The sequence below is a fragment of the Delphinapterus leucas genome, chromosome 2 (assembly GCF_059928025.1).
Source record: "Delphinapterus leucas isolate spDelLeu-1000000601 "Yukka" chromosome 2, BTC_Dleu_Yukka2, whole genome shotgun sequence".
NCBI classification, from domain to species: domain Eukaryota; kingdom Metazoa; phylum Chordata; class Mammalia; order Artiodactyla; family Monodontidae; genus Delphinapterus; species Delphinapterus leucas.
The window spans coordinates 125,997,241-126,010,630 of record NC_143130.1 but is presented as its reverse complement, the minus strand read 5'-3'; positions in this window follow the sequence as shown (position 1 = coordinate 126,010,630).

The following is a 13,390-nucleotide window of genomic DNA, read 5'->3' as shown; positions in this document are numbered from 1 at the left end:
GATAAAATTCTGTGAGAGCCAATGAGATTGCTCCCAACCTTATATCCTTATTTTACCTTTTGCTGTATTACTGTTTCCTCAGTATTTGTTCTGATTTCTAAATATTTTATTCCCAAATACTATTTAGTAAAAAAAAATCAAAAATATCATAAAAGGAAACCTTCTCCAAATAATAAATTATGTCCCTAATTATAAGGAAAAATATAGAAGTCAGTATAGACAATTTTCACCTAAACAGTTTATGTTGGACAATTTCTATAAGCCCATAAGCTATGTAACATTTACAATATTACTTGGTATGTAAGCTCCAGAATTAAGTTAATACTCTAACTGAAAACTCACTCTTTACACAGTGAAATTCATAAGTGTGACTATAACCAGTGGCTGGGATAGTATTTATCAGTTGTACTTTAAAAATCACATAATTTTACAGACATCACCCAACTATTTTATGGAATTTCTAGCCACTCTTGGGAAAAAGCCATCTTTTTTTTTTTGTTTCTATGAATTTAGTAAAATGACATATCATGTGAAATATTTTCAGTTTCATTGCAGTTGAAGGGTTAATACACAACCATTTTTCATGAACAAAATACTGAGTAGCAGACATTATGTTTGACAACAGCCATTATCTCCCTTTATAATTGTAGTCTCAAATAAGTTTGAGGTCTTCCCTCTCCCCCTTCTTTTACTCAGAGCTAATTCCAAGTTTTAAGGGTAAATCATGGGTAATCTAAGAAGTCCGTTTTTGTGGCTCATTCCTGTTGCCAGGCATTGGTTTAGTTTGGTCTTTTGATGCAATCCTGGCTAATGAGATAAATAAAAGCATTTATTTTTTAAATTGAGAGCTGCTTGAATCTGTTTCTTAAATCTTATAAAGTTCAGTAATAAAGAGAGAATCCCTCTTTCTCTGAAGGACGTTGTCATATCTGTATCCTATGCTTGTAACTGCACCTGTGATCTGTGATCTCATGGTAATAATAGGCAGCCTAAGGACAAATTCAGCCATTGAAGGTGGCAGGGTGGAAAGATGGTAATAATTTGGAACCACGATATTATGATTGTGCTGTTAAATTAACCAATTCTGGATTGTACTTTGCCTTGAATCTGGTTATATGAGCATAAATTGTTCTTTATTATTTGAGCCCAGGGGAGTTGGAGTTGCAGTCAAAATATTGGAATAGCTATATGAATGCTTCCATCCCAAATTTTACATTTTATTTGCAATCCCTAAACTCATTACTAATTTTTAAAAATATGGTATCATAAATTCTATATTTGAATATGTAACAATAAAAATCAATTCCAATTTACATTCCCGGACTCAGATTTACCATAACAAAATATGAATTACACATATATAGTATACATATATGTAATAAGTTTATGTGTGTAGGAATAATTTATTAAATATTTTTAGGAATAATACAAGTTTAGTCAATGGTACTATAGACTACAAAAATATATGTGCATTCTTCCAAAATATCTTGCATGTAATATATATATATAAGTTAACCCAAAAGCAACTTTTTTTTAGCAAAGAAATGCATACTATATTGCTATCTCTGAGAGGTCTAGAATTTGTAAGGATGTGAGAGGATCAGTTGTGGCCAATTCATGATATTTAGTATAAATATTTAGTACTATTCAATAAATAGTATCCATTTATTCCTAAGGCATTTTGTATAGTCCTAGGATAGTGGTTAAGAAATGATCTGGGCAAATGTAGCCTTGCCATACAAACTCATTGGCTTTGTGACGGAGACCTGATTGCTTAATTCTTCTAAAGCTCATATTCTTTATTTCTGTGGTGGATAGAACTATATTCCTACCTCTTAATTTTCTCTTGTGATGTTTAAATGATAATTAGTATCTAGCATGTGTATAATATGGTACATAATAAATGTGTTATTTTGAAATGCATATTGGAAAATGGGCCATACATTTGATTATTTTTGTGTGAGATATTCATAATACAAAAATATACCTCCTATAGAGTTTTAGTTTCTGATTTTTTAATGTATATTATATATATTTACATACATGCAAATATGTGTGTATTACATATTTGCATATGTATATGTATAAGATACATACATATAAAATTTAATTTGTGGCTTTAGTAAATTATTTTGCTTCTGTATCAAATAGTATTATGTGTTCTTTGGTGGTATAGTAGTGAGCATAGCTGCCTTCCAAATAGCATTCAGGTGAATTGAAAATCTTATGTATCACACACAAAAAAGTTATCACTCGCATTTAACTGCTGAAAATATAGAGTAGAATGACACAGTAACACTATCAATCTTTCAAAGGAAAGGACATACTTTTCTTTATCATTTATTCTAGTCTCTAATGTTATTTACACAATGCCTAGCATACTATAAAATTTTTTAATTTCCATGAAGAAGTGGGAAAATGAGATCCAAGATGAGAAAAGTAAACATACTCTAGAAACAAATCCACAGATGGCCCTGGTATTGTATTTTTCAGACAGGGAATTTAGAATAAGTATAATAACTATACAAAAGCATACATGAAAGGTGTATGCATTAGTCAGCATTCTCCAGAGAAAAAGAACCAATATGATACATACATACACGCACACACACACGTGTGTGTCTATATACACACACATATACATACACATATGTATATATAAAAGGAGATTTATTATAGAAATTTGCTCACATGTTTATGGAGACTGAGAAGTCCCTAAATCTGCCATCTACAAGCTTGAGAACCAGGAAAGCTGGTTGTATAATTTAGTCTGAATTTGAAGGCCTGAAAATCAGAGGAGTGGATTGTGTAACTCGCAGTCTGAGGACAAAGGCCTGAGAACCAGGGATCCGCTAGTTAAGTCCCAGAGTCAGAAAGGTCAGAGAATAAGGAGCCCATATATCCAAAGACACTAGGAAATAGATGTCCCAGATTAAGGGTGGGGGGAGAGAGAGAGAGAGAGAAGATGAATGAATTCACCCTTCCTTTGCTTTTTTGTTCTATTCAGGCCCTCAATGGATTAGTGATGCCCACTCACACTGGTGAAGGCAGATCTTCTTTAATCAGTCTACTTATTCAAATATTATTTTTTTCTAGAAACACTCTCACAGACAGCCAGAAGTAATGTTTTACTAGCTAGTAGGGCATCCCTTAACCTATTCAAATTGACACATAAAATTAACTATCACAGTGTACAATATGCATAAACAGGTGAAAAAATTTGGCAGAAACCTGGAAACTATTTTTAAAAAATAGCCCAAATAGAAATGCTTATAATAAATATATAAATATACTATTTTTAAGAAGAATTCACTTCAGATCTTAAAGTAGTCACTTGATCCTCTTCTTGAGTCAGCAGAGGAAAGATCATTAAAACTGAAGATAGTCCAAACTGAAACATAAAGATAATAAAAAGTGAACAAATTATGACAGGCTGTCTGGAAATATATGGAACAATATTAAATGTGTGTTTATATGATTATTGGAGTACAAGATAAAGAGGAGAGAGAAAATAGGGCAGAAAATTATTTGAAAAGATAGTGGACAAAAATTTTTGAAAGTACATGAAAAATATCACAGAGGCCCAAAAAGATGAAAATATCTCAAGTACAAAAAATGCAAATAAAACCAGATTAGTTCTATCATTCTAACTGCTGAAAACCAAAGATACAGAGAAAAATCTTAAAAGCACCCAGTCTAAAACAAAATGCACTAAACAGAGAGAAACAATAAAAATAACAGCTGCTTCTCATTAGAAATAATGAAGGCCAGAAAAGAAAAGACATCATTAAAGTGTTAAAATGGGGGAAAAATAAACCCATCTACTTACAATATTCATCATTGAAAACATTGTGTAGATATGAAAGCAAAAAATATTTTCTGAGAGACTTTATCTTCAGCAGACCAGCACTGTAAGGAATACCGAAAATTCTTCAAACTGAAAGAAATGATTACATACAGAAATTTGGCTGCAGGAAAAAAAAAAAGAAGTCAATATCTGGGTAATTATGAAATACCTTTTACAAGTTAACTTATGAACAAACTCATAACTATATAAGTGTATGCGAATATATATATAATATATGTATATAATCACTAGTTACTTAAGAAAATAATTTTATATCATGGGATTACTACATATGTAGAAAACATAATGATAAATAAGAGGTCAAAGTTCATGAGAAGAGTAAATGGAACTCAAGTATTACAAGTTTTTACCTTTAAGTTCATAAAGTTAGTCTAATATTTGAAAATAGACTGCAAAGTTAGCATGAATACTGGAATTTTTACAGCAATCTCTAAAATAATTCAAATACCTTTAACTAAAAGATCATAGAAGGGGGACTTCCCTGGTGGTGCACTGGAGAGGAATCCAAGCTCCCAATTCAGGGGGCCCGGGTTCAATCCCTGGTCAGAGAACTAGATCCCACATGCATACCGCAACTAAGAGTTTGCATGTCACAACTAAGGAGCCCACATGCCTCAACTAAGGAGCCCTGGAGCCACAACTAAGGAGCCCACCCGCTGCAACCAAGACCCGGTGCAACAAAATAAATAAATATTTAAAACTTCAAAGAAGATATAAACTAAAATATAAACTAAAATATAAAATATTTTAAAAATATTAAAATATTTTATGTATTTTATAAAGAAGATATAAACTAAAATATAATTGATTAAACAAAAAAGCCAGGATATAAGAAACATGGAAGAAAAGAGCAGATGGAAAAATAGACACATGCAAACATAGTAGATTTAAATGTAGGTGTATAAACACTTACATCATATGTAAATGGACTAAACACTTCCATTTAAAGACAGAGATTGTCAGATTGGATTAAAAAATAAGATGCTGTTCAGAAGAAATACTCTCTAAATTAAGACACCAAACCAGTTGAAAGTAAAATAGTAGAAAGCTACATTTTATGCAAACAATAAATATTTAAAAATTGGTATGCCTATATTAATGTCAAATTAAGTAGACTTGAAGGCAAAGAGACTAGAGAAAAGATATTTTGTAAGACAGATGAGTGAATTTTATTAAAAAAAATTATAACTTTCTTAATAATCTATGAACCTAAATGAAGAACTTCAAAATATAGGAAGATACAACTGACAGAAATATAGGAAGACAGAAAAATCCACAATCATACTTAAAAATTTCAAAAAGAACAAGATATGATTACTAGCCTCGAGAAGTCTTCAATTTGGTAATAGAAGTAACACATAAAATCAACAGTAATTTACCTCAAATATGACAGTGCTAAACCAGAGTTACAGAATATATGAGGAAACAGAAAAAAGTAAAACTCAAGTAAGTTTCAGTTGGATGGATGTAAAGATGAGTGTTCTAGGTGAAGGCAATAGTGGCAGTAGCAGACACATGGTAGAAGTTCAGGATGTGTTTGAATCTTTACCACTACTTTGATCTGCCTGGAGAATACAATGTTTAATGAGCAATGGAATTAGAGCTGAAAATATATTATAAATAAATATATCACTTTAATAAGAAACCAGACATTTATACTTTATTGTTTTGTTTTGTATGAATATAATTATGAAAAATTATAACTTACATATATTTTCCACCTCAAAAATAAACAATGTTCTATGCTTATGCAAAACAAAATTGAAGTTATAAAAGATACATTATACAAAATGTTGGAAATTAAAATTTACCTCCTAGAGTCCATGTATAAAACTAGACCATTGAAGAAAACTTCTGTAGAAGTGGAGACAGTGTTAATTTGACTACCAGGTGTTTTCATAATCTATCAAATCTCTTTTATCCTCTATGAAACAACTTGTATTTCCAAATTATGTATGTTAACAAGTAAATTGATTTAATCAGCATTTAAAGACATGAGAAAATCAGAAACAAAGTCCCGCTAACATTACACTACAAACTGGAAAGAAAAATTGCCATAGTTTGTTAAATCTAGAAGCAATAGCAAGATGACACTGAAAGGTGGTACATACTTCCTTAGTTCACAAGCAAGATAGAGATTTTTCCAAAAATTGTGGTTGTACTGACCGTTATATCCAATGATCAAGGTGTTGGGATCTATAGTCACATGAGAACAACAGCAGGAACCCATATTTCCTTACAGTGATTGAAGTCATACCTACCAGAGGACTACACAAGAGGTGAAGCTCAATGGGGAAGTCTGCTTACATCACATTATTATTACTAATTATTATTATCATCATTATTATTTATCATTATCCAGACTTAACCTCCAATCTAGGGAAGAGTATTAGAAAGGAGAGAAGAATGACAAAACTGTTAGCTCCAGCAGAGAGCATGTAGATTACACAGATTTTCTACAGGCCTTTCTCATCTCCCAGAGAATAAAAACTCTACAGAAAGATGCCAACAAAGTAGAAGACAAAACAGACTTGGAAAGAGGACATTAGATTCCGTACATCCAATGGAAGCTGTGCTTTAACTCAGTCCCTCCTCCCATAACCATATAATTATTTTTTTTAATCTTTATTGGAGCATAGTTGATTAACAATGTGTTAGTTTCAGGTGTACAGCAAAGTGAATCAGTTATACATATACATATATCGATTCTTTTTTAGACACTTTTCCCATATAGGCCATTACAGAGTATTGAGTATAGAGTTCCCCGTGCTTTACAGTAGATCCTTATTAGTTATCTATTTTATATATAGTAGTGTGTATATGTCACTCCCAATCTACCAATTTATCTCTCCCCCACTTTCCCCTCTGGTGACCATACATTTGTTTTCTACATCTGTGACTCTTTTTCTGTTTTGTAAATAAATTCATTTGTACCATATTTTTTAGATTCTACATATAAGTGATATCATATGATATTTGTCTTTGTCTGACTTACTTCACTCATAGTGACAATCTCTAGGAATTCTTTTTTTTTTCCTTTAGCATCTTTATTGCAGTATAATTGCTTTACAATGTTGCGTTAGTTTCTGCTGTATAACAAAGTGAATCAGCTATGTGTATACGTATATCCCCATATCCTCTCCCTCTTGTGTCTCCCTCCCACCCTCTTTATCCCAACCCTCCAGGCGGTAACAAAGCACCGAGCTGATCTCCCCGTGCTATGCAACAGCTTCCCACTAGCTATCTATTTTACATTTGGTAGGGTCACTCTTACTCTGTCACTTCGTCCTAGCTTACCCTTCGCCCTCCCTGTGTCCTCTCCATTCTTTACATCTGTGTCTTTATTCCTGTCCTACCTCTAGGTTCATCAGAACCATTTTTTTTAATTCCATTTATATGTGTTAGCATAAGATATTTGTTTTTCTCTTTCTGACTTACTTCACTCTGTGTGACGGACTCTAGGTCCATCCACCTCACTACAAATGACTCAATTTCGTTTCCTTTTGTGGCTGAGTAATATTCTATTGTATATATGTGACATACATTCTTTTTTTTTTAACATCTTTATTGGAGTATAATTGCTTTAAAATGGTGTGTTAGTTTCTGCTTTATAACAAAGTGAATCAGTTATACATATGTTCCCATATCTCTTCCCTCTTGCGTCTCCCTCCCTCCCAACCTCCCTATCCCACCTCTGTAGGTGGTCACAAAGCACTGAGCTGATCTCCCTGTGCTATGCAGCTGCTTCCCAATAGCTATCTATTTTACATTTGGTAGTGTATATATGTCCATGCCACTCTCTCACTTTGTCACAGCTTACCCTTCCCATCCCCATATCCTCAAGTCCATTCTCTAGTAGGTCTGTGTCTTTATTCCTGTCTTACCCCTAGGTTCTTCAAGACATTTTTTTTTCTTAAATTCCATATATATGTGTTAGCATATGGTATTTGTCTTTCTCTTTCTGACTTACTTCACTCTGTATGACAGACCCTAGGTCCAACCACCTCATTACAAATAGCTCAACTTCGTTTCTTTTTATGGCTGAGTAATATTCCATTGTATATATGTGCCACATCTTCTTTATCCATTCATCCGATGATGGACACTTAGGTTGTTTCCATCTCCGGGCTATTGTAAATAGAGCTGCAATGAACATTTTGCTACATGACTCTTTGAATTATGGTTTTCTCAGGGTATATGCCCAGTAGTGGGATTGCTGGGTCATATGGTAGTTCTATTTGTAGTTTTTTAAGGAACCTCCATACTGTTCTCCATAGTGGCTGTACCAATTCACATTCCCACCAGTAGTGCAACAGTGTTCCCTTTTCTCCACACCCTCTCCAGCATTTATTGTTTCTAGAGTTTTTGATGATGGCCATTCTGACTGGTGTGAGATGATATCTCACTGTAGTTTTGATTTGCATTTCCCTAATGACGATGAGCATTCTTTCATGTGTTTGTTGGCAGTCTGTATATCTTCTTTGGAGAAATGTCTATTTAGGTCTTCTGCCCATTTTTGGATTGGGTTGTTTCTTTTTTTGTTATTGAGCTGCATGAGCTGCTTGTAAATTTTGGAGATGAATCCTTTGACAGTTGCTTCATTTGCAAATATTTTCTCCCATTCTGAGGGTTTTCTTTTGGTCTTGTTTATCATTTCCTTTGCTGTGCAAAAGCTTTGCAGTTGCATTAGTTCCCATTTGTTTATTTTTGTTTTTATTTCCATTTCCCTAGGAGGTGGGTCAAAAAGGATCTTGCTGTGATTTATGTCATAGAGTGTTCTGCCTATGTTTTCCTCTAAGAGTTTTATAGTTTCTGGCCTTACATTTAGGTCTTTAATCTATTTTGAGCTTATTTTTGTGTATGGTGTTATGGAGTGATCAATTCTCATACTTTTACATGTACCTGTCCAGTTTTCCCAGCACCATTTATTGAAGAGGCTGTTCTTTCTCCACTGTACATTCCTTCCTCCTTTATCAATGATAAGGTGACCATATGTGCATGGGTTTATCTCCCGGCTTTCTATCCTGTTCCATTGATCTATATTTCTGTTTTTGTGCCAGCACCATACTGTCTTGATTACTGTAGCTTTGTAGTATAGTCTGAAGTCAGGGAGCCTGATTCCTCCAGCTCCATTTTTCGTTCTCAAGATTGCTTTGGCTATTCGAGGTCCTTGGTGTTTCCATACAAATTGTGAAATTTTTTGTTCTACTTCTGTGAAAAATGCCATTGGTAGTGTGACATGGATTGCATTGAATCTGTATATTGCTTTGGGTAGTATACTCATTTTCACAATGTTGATTCTTCCAATCCAAGAACATGGTATATCTCGCCATCTGTTTGTATTATCTTTAATTTCTTTCATCAGTGTCTTATAATATTCCGCATACAGGTCTTTTGTCTCCTTAGGTAGGTTAATTCCTAGATATTTTATTCTTTTTGTTGCAATGGTAAATGGGAGTGTTTTCATGATTTCACTTTCAGATTTTTCATCATTAATATATAGGAATGCCAGAGATTTCTGTGCATTAATTTTGTATCCTGCTACTTTACCAAATTCATTGATTAGCTCTAGTAGTTTTCTGGTAGCATCTTTAGGATTCTCTATGTATAGTATCATGTCATCTGCAAACAGTGACAGCTTTACTTCTTTTCCGATTTGGATTCCTCTTACCTCTATTTCTTCTCTGATTGATGTGGCTAAAACTTCCAAAACTATGTTGAATAAGAGTGGTGAGATTGGGCAACCTTGTCTTATTCCTGATCTTAGTGCAAATGCTTTCAGTTTTTCACCATTGAGGACGATGTTGGCTGTGGGGTTGTCATATATGGCCTTTATTATGTTGAGGAAAATTCCCTCTATGCCTACTTTCTGGAGGGTTTTTATCATAAATGGGTTTTGAATTTTGTCAAAAGCTTTCTCTGCATCTATTGAGATGACCATATGGTTTTTCTTCTTCAATTTGTTAATATGGTGTATCACACTGATTGATTTGTGTATATTGAAGAAGCCTTGCATTTCTGGAATAAACCCCACTTGATCATGGTGTATGATCCTCTTAATGTGCTGGTGGATTCTGTTTGCTAGTATTTTGTTGAGGATTTTTGCATCTGTGTTCATCAGTGATATTGGCCTGTAGTTTTCTTTCTTTGTGACATCCTTGTCTGGTTTTGGTATCAGGGTGATGGTGGCCTCCTAGTATGAGTTTGGGAGTGTTCCTCCCTCTGCTATATTTTGGAACAGTTTGAGAAGAATAGCTGTTAACTCTTCTCTAAATGTTTGATAGAATTTGCCTGTGAAGCCATCTGGTCCTGGGCTTTTGTTTGTTGGAAGATTTTTAATCACAGTTTCAATTTCAGTGCTTGTGATTGGTCTGTTCATATTTTCTATTTCTTCCTGATTCAGTCTTGGCAGGTTGAGCATTTCTAAGAATTTGTCCATTTCTTCCAGGTTGTCCATTTTATTGGCATAGAGTTGCTTGTAGTAATCTCTCATGATCTTTTGTATTTCTGCAGTGTCAGTTGTTACTTCTCCTTTTGCATTTCAAATTCTATTGATTTGAATCTGCTCTTTTTTTCCTTGATGAGTCTGGCTAATGGTTTATCAATGTTGTTTATCTTCTCAAAGAACCAGCTTTTAGTTCTATTGATCTTTGCTATTGTTTACTTCATTTCTTTTTCATTTATTTCTGATCTGATCTTTATGATTTCTTACCTTATGCTAACTTTGGGTTTTTTTTGTTCTTCTTTCTCTAATTGCTTTAGGTGCAAGGTTAGGTTGTTTATTTGAGATGTTTCCTGTTTCTTAAGGTAGGATTGTATTGCTGTAAACTTCCCTCTTAGAACTGCTTTTGCTACATCCCATAGGTTTTGAGTCGTTGTGTTTCCATTGTCATTTGTTTATAGGTATTTTTTGATTTTCTCTTTGATTTCTTCAGTGATCACTTCGTTATTAAGTAGTGTATTGTTTAACCTCCATGTGTTTGTATTTTTTACAGATCTTTTCCTGTAATTGATATCTAGTCTCATAGCATTGTGGTCAGAAAAGATACTTGATACAATTTCAATTTTCTTAAATTTACCACGGTTTGATTTGTGACCCAAAATATGGTCTATCCTGGAGAATGTTCCATGAGCACTAGAGAAAAATGTGTATTCTGTTGTTTTTGGATGGAATGTCCTATAAATATCAGTTAAGTCCATCTTGTTTAATGTATTATTTAAAGCTTGTATTTCCTTATTTATTTTCATTTTGGATGGTCTGTCCATTGTTGAAAGTGGGGTGTTAAAGTCCCCTACTATGAATGTGTTACTGTTGATTTCCCCTTTTATGGCTGTTAGTATTTGCCTTATGTATTGAGGTGCTTCTATGTTGGGTGCATAAATATTTACAATTGTTATATCTTCTTCTTGAATCGATCCCTTGATCATTATGTAGTGTCCTTCTTTGTCTCTTCTAATAGTCTTTATTTTAAAGTCTATTTTTTCTGATATGAGAATGGCTACTCCAGCTTTCTTTTGGTTTCCATTTTCTTGGAATATCTGTTTCCATCCCCTCACTTTCAGTCTGTATGTGTCTCTAGGTCTGAAGTGGGTCTTTTGTAGACAGCATATATATGGGTCTTGTTTTTGTATCCATTCATCCAGTGTGTGTCTTTTGGTGGGAGCATTTAATCCATTTATATTTAAGGTAATTATCAATACGTATGTTCCTATTCCCATTTTCTTAATTGTTTTGGATTTGTTATTGTAGGTTTTTTCCTTCTCTTGTGTTTCTTGCCTAGAGAAGTTCCTTTAGCATTTGTTGTAAAACTGGTTTGGTGGTGCTGAACACTCTCAGCTTTTGCTTGTCTATAAATGTTATAATTTCTCCATCAAATCTGAATGAGATCCTTGCTGGGTAATCTTGGTTGTATGTTTTTCTCCTTCATCACTTTAAATATGTCCTGGCAGTCCCTTCTGGCTTGCAGAGTTTCTGTTGAAAGATCAGCTGTTAACCTTATGGGGATTCCCTTGTGTGTTATTTGTTGTTTTTCCCTTGCTGCTTTTAATATGTTTTCTTTGTATTTAATTTTTGACAGTTTGATTAATATGTGTCTTGGCGTGTTTCTCCTTGTATTTATCTTGTATGGGACTCTCTGTGCTTCCTGGACTTGATTAACAATTTCCTTTCCTATATTAAGGAAGTTTTCAACTATCATCTCTTCAAATATTTTCTCAGTCCTTTTCTTTTTCTCTTCTTCTTCTGGAACCCCTATAATTCGAATGTTGGTGCATTTAATGTTGTCCCAGAGGTCTCTGAGACTGTCCTCAGTTCTTTTCATCCTTTTTTCTTTATTCTGCTCTGCAGTAATTATTTCCACTATTTTATCTTCTAGGTCACTTATCTGTTCTTCTGTCTCAGTTATTCTGCTCTTGATCCCTTCTAGAGTATGTTAAATTTCATTTAGTGTGTTGTTCATCGTTGCTTGTTTCATCTTTAGTTCTTTTAGGTCCTTGTTAAATGTTTCTTGCATTTATTCTATTTCCAAGATTTTGGATCATCTTTACTGTCATTATTCTGAATTCTTTTTCAGGTACACTGCCTATTTCCTCTTCATTTGTTAGGTTTGGTGGGTTTTTATCTTGCTCCTTCATCTGCTGTGTGTTTTTCTGTCTTCTCATTTTGCTTATCTTACTGTGTTTGGGGTCTCCTTTCTGCAGGCTGCAGGTTCGTAGTTCCCATTGTTTTTGGTGTCTGTCCCCAGTGGCTAAAGTTGGTTCAGTGGGTTGTGTAGGCTTCCTGGTGGAGGGGACTCATGCCTGTGTTCTGGTGGATGAGGCTGGATCTTGTCTTTCTGGTGGTCAGGTCCACGTCTGGTTGTGTGTTTTGGGGTGTCTGTGGACTTATTATGATTTTAGGCAGCCTCTCTGCTAACGGGTGGGGTTGTGTTCCTGTCTTGCTAGCTGTTTGGCGTAGGGTTGTCCAGCACTGTAGCTTGCTGGTCGTTGAGTGAAGCTGGGTGTTGTTGTTGAGATGGAGATCTCCGGGAGATTTTCGCCATTTGATGTTACGTGGAGCTGGGAGGTCTCTTGTGGACCAGTGTCCTGAAGTTGGCTCTCCCACCTCAGAGGCACAGCACTGACTCCTGGCTTGAGCACCAAGAGCCTTTCATCCACATGGCTCAGAATAAATGGGAGAAGAAAAGAAAGAAAGAAAGAAAGAAAGAAAGAAAGAAAGAAAGAAAGAAAGAAAGAAAGAAAGAAAGAAAGAAAGAAAGAAAGAAAGAAAGAAAGAAAGAAAGAAAGAAAGAAAGGAAGGAAGAAAGAAAGAAAGAAAGAAAGAAAGAAAGGAGATAAAAGAAAATAAAATAAAGTAAGATAAAATAAAGTTATTAAAATAAAAAATAATTATTAAGGAAAAAAAATTTTTTAAGTAAAAAAAAAATGGATAGAACCCTAGGACAAATGGTTAAAGGGAAGCTATACAGACAAAATTTCACACAGAAACATACACATACACACTCACAAAAAGAGGAAAAGGGG